Genomic DNA, 4535 nt, shown 5'->3' with positions numbered 1-4535 from the left:
GAACTGAGCATTTGGAGAGACGTTCTTTCATCTAGCACCAAGGTAACGGGTTGCAGGGGAAACTTTTATTTTGGTTTCTCAGTCTGTTTACTAGTGCCGGTTTGAAGTTCCTGCAGTTTTCACTGTAAAACCTAGTTGGAGCTTGTTACTCCCAATATATATGTAAGGATTGGAGTTTGCAACTGAAAAGAAACTTTGTGTTCCCATCTAGCTAAGTGAAGGACGGATTTCACACACACTTATCTCTCAGAACTGAGCTTGTGGATAGACGTTCCTTCATCTAGCACCAAGGGAACGGGTTGCAGTAGAAACTTTACTCTGGTTTCTCAGTCTGCTTCCTAGTGCAGGTTTTAAGTTCCTGCAGTTTTCACATTAAAACGAGTTGGAGCTAGTAACTCCCCAGATATATGTATGGAGTGGAGTTTGCAAAAGAAAAGAAACTTTGTGTTCCCAACAAGCTTGGTGAAGGACGGCTTTCACACACACTTACTTCTCAGAAATGAGCATGTGGAGAGACGTTCGTTCATTTAGCACCAAGGGAACGGGTTGCAGGAGAAACTTTTACTCTGGTTTCTCAGTCTGTTTCCTAGTGCCGGTTTGAAGTTCCTGCTGGTTTAACTGTAAAGCCGTTTTGGAACTAGTACCTCCCCATATATATGTATGGAGTGGAGTTTGCAAATGAAAAGAAACTTTGTTTTCCCATCAACCTAGATGAAGGACGACTTTCACACACACTTATCACTCAGAACTGGGCTTGTGGATAGAAGTTCGTTCATCTGGCACCAAGGGAATGGGTTGCAGGAGAATCTTTTACACTGGTTTCTCAGTCTGTTTCCTAGTGCCGGTTTGAAGTTCCTGCAGTTTACACTTTTAAACCGAGTTGGAGCTAGTACCTCCCCATATATATGTATGGAGTGGAGTTTCCAACTGAAAAGAAACTTTGTGTTCCCAACAAGCTAGTTGAAGGACGGCTTTCACACACACTTATCTCTCAGAACTGAGCTTGTGGATAGACTTTCGTTCATCTAGCACCAATGGATCGGTTTTCAGGATAATCTTTTACTCTGGTTTCTCAGCCCGCTTCCTAGTGCCGGTTTGAAGTTCCTGCAGTTTTCACTTTAAAACCGAGTTGGAGCTAGTAAATCCCCATATATATGTATGGAGTGGAGTTTGCAAAAGAAAAGAAACTTTGTGTTCCCAACAAGCTAGGTGAAGTACGGCTTTCACACACATTTATCTCTCAGAATTGAGCATGTGGAGAGACGTTCGTTCATCTAGCACCTAGGGAACGGGTTGCAGACGAAACTTTTACTCTCGTTTCTCAGTCTTTTTCCTAGTGCCGGTTTGAAGTTCCTGCAGTTTTCACTGTAAAAACCTGTTGGAGCTAGTACGTACCCATATATATGTAAGAAGTGGAGATTGCAACTGAAAAGAAACTTTGTGTTCCCTTCAAGCTGGCTGAAGTACGGCTTTCACACACACTTATCTCTCAGAACTGAGCATGTGGAGAGATGTTCGTTCATCTAGCACCAAGGGAACGGGTTTCAGGGGAAACTTTTCCTCTGGTTTCTCAGTCTGTTTCCTAGAGCCTGTTTTAATTTCCTGCAGGTTTCACTGTAAAAAATTTTGGTAGTATTACCTCCCCATATATATGTATGGAGTGGAGTTTGCAACTAAAAAGAGACTTTGTGTTCCCTTCAAGCTAGTTGAAGGACGGCTTTCACACACACTTATATCTCAGAACTGAGCATGTGGAGAGACGTTCGTTCATCTAGCACCAAGGGAACGGGTTGCAGGCGAAAATTTATACTGGTTTCTCAGTCTTTTTCCTAGTGCCAGTTTTAAGTTCCTGCAGTTTTCACTTTAAAAAGATTTGGAGCTAGTACCTCCCCATATATATGTATGGAGTGGAGTTTGCAACTGAAAAGAAACTTTGTGTTCCCAACAAGCTAGTTGAAGGACGGCTTTCACACACACTTATCTCTGAGAACTTAGCTTGTGGATAGACTTTCGTTCATCTAGCACAAATGGATCGAGTTGCAGGATAAACTTTTACTCTGGTTTCTCAGTTCGCTTCCTAGTTCCAATTTGAAGTTCCTGCAGTTTTCTCTTTAAAACCGAGTTGGAGCTAGTAAATACCCATATATATGTATGGAGTGGAGTTTGCAAAAGAAAAGAAATTTTGTGTTCCCAACAAGCTAGGTGAATGTCGGCTTTCACACACACTTACATCTCAGAACTGAGCATGTGGAGAGACGTTCGTTCATCTAGCACCTAGGGAAAGGGTTGCAGGAGAAATTTTACTCTGGTTTCTCAGTCTGTTTCCTAGTGCCGGTTTGAAGTTCCTGCATGTTTCACTTTAAAGCCGTTTTGGAACTAGTACCTCCCCATATACATTTAAGGAGTGGTGTTTGCAACTGAAAAGAAACTTTGTGTTCCCTTCAAGCTAGGTGAAGGACGGCTTTCACACACTCTTATCTCTCAGAACTGAGCATGTGGAGAGACGTTCATTCATATAGCACCAATGGAACGGGTTGCAGGAGAAACTTTTACTCTGGTTTCTCAGTCTGTGTCCTAGTGCCTGTTTGAAGTTCCTGCAGTTTTCACGGCAAAATCATTTGGAACTAGTACCTCCCCATATACCTGTATGGAGTGGAGTTTGCAACTGAAAAGAAACTTTATGTTCCCATCAAGCTAGGTGAAGGACGGCTTTCACACACACTTATCTCTCAGAACTGAGCATGTGGAGAGACGTTCGTTCATCTAGCACCAAGGGAACGGGTTGCAGGAGAAACTTTTACTCTCGGTTCTCAGTCTGTTTCCTAGTGCCGGTTTGAAGTTCCTGCAGTTTTCACTGTAAAAACCTGTTGGAGCTAGTACCTACCCATATATATGTATGGAGTGGAGTTTGCAACTGAAAAGAAACTTTATGTTCCCTTCAAGCTAGGTGAAGGACGGCTTTCACACACACTTATCTCTCAGAACTGAGCATGTTGAGAGACGTTCGTTCGTCTAGCACCAAGGTAACGGTTTGCAGGAGAAACTTTTATTCTGGTTTCTCAGTCTGTTTCCTAGTGCCGGTTTGAAGTTCCTGCAGTTTTCACTGTAAAACCTAGTTGGAGCTTGTTACTCCCAATATATATGTAAGGAGTGGAGTTTGCAACTGAAAAGAAACTTTGTGTTCCCGTCTAGCTAAGTGAAGGACGGATTTCACACACACTTATCTCTCAGAACTGAGCTTGTGGATAGACGTTCCTTCATCTAGCACCAAGGGAACGGGTTGCAGTAGAAACTTTACTCTGGTTTCTCAGTCTGCTTCCTAGTGCCGGTTTTAAGTTCCTGCAGTTTTCACTGTAAAACCGAGTTGGAGCTTGTTACTCCCAATATATATGTAAGGAGTGGAGTTTGCAACTGAAAAGAAACTTTGTGTTCCCATCTAGCTAAGTGAAGGACGGATTTCACACACACATATCTCTCAGAACAGAGCTTTTGGATAGACGTTCCTTCATCTAGCACCAAGGGAACGGGTTGCAGGAGAAACTTTTACTCTGGTTTCTCAGTCTGCTTCCTAGTGCTGGTTTTAATTTCCTGCAGTTTTCACTTTAAAACGAGTTGGAGCTAGTAACTCCCCATATATATGTATGGTGTGGAGTTTGCAAAAGAAAATAAACTTTGTGTTCCCAACAAGCTAGGTGAAGGACGGCTTTCACACACACTTACCTCTCAGAACTGAGCATGTGGAGAGACGTTCGTTCATTTAGCACCAAGGGAACGGGTTGCAGGTTAAATTTTACTCTGTATTCTCAGTCTGTTTCCTTGTGCCGGTTTGAAGTTCCCTCAGATATCACACTAAAACCGATTTGGAAATAGTACTTCCCCATATATATGTATGGAGTGGAGTTTGCAAAAGAAAAGAATCTTTGTGTTCCCAACAAGCTAGGTGAATGACGGCTTTCACACACACTTACCTCTCAGAACTGAGCATGTGGAGAGACGTTTGTTCATCTAGCACCAAGGGAACGGGTTGCAGGGGAAACGTTTACTCTGGTTTCTCAGTCTGTTTCATAGTGCCGGTTTGAAGTTCCTGCAGGTTTCACTGTAACACCGTTTCGGAACTAGTACCTACCCGTATACATGTATGGAGTGGAGATTGCAACTGAAAAGAAACTTTGTGTTCCCTTCAAGCTAGGTGAATGACGGCATTCACACACACATATCTATCAGAACTGAGCATTTGGAGAGTCGTTCGTTCATCTAGCACCAAGGGAACGGGTTGCAGGAGAAACTTTTACTCTTGTTTCTCAGTCTGTTTCCTAGTGCCGGTTTGAAGTTCCTGCATGTTTCACTTTAAAGCCGTTTTGGAACTAGTACCTTCCCATATACATTTAAGGAGTGGAGTTTGCAACTGAAAAGAAACTTTGTGTTCCCTTCAAGCTAGGTGAAGGACGGCTTTCACACACTCTGATCTCTCAGAACTCAGCATGTGGAGAGACGTTCATTCATATAGCACCAAGGGAACGGGTTGCAGGAGAAAC

The sequence above is a fragment of the Camelus dromedarius genome, chromosome 28 (genome assembly GCF_036321535.1).
Source record: "Camelus dromedarius isolate mCamDro1 chromosome 28, mCamDro1.pat, whole genome shotgun sequence".
NCBI lineage: Eukaryota > Metazoa > Chordata > Mammalia > Artiodactyla > Camelidae > Camelus > Camelus dromedarius.
This window is presented reverse-complemented; position numbering follows the sequence as displayed.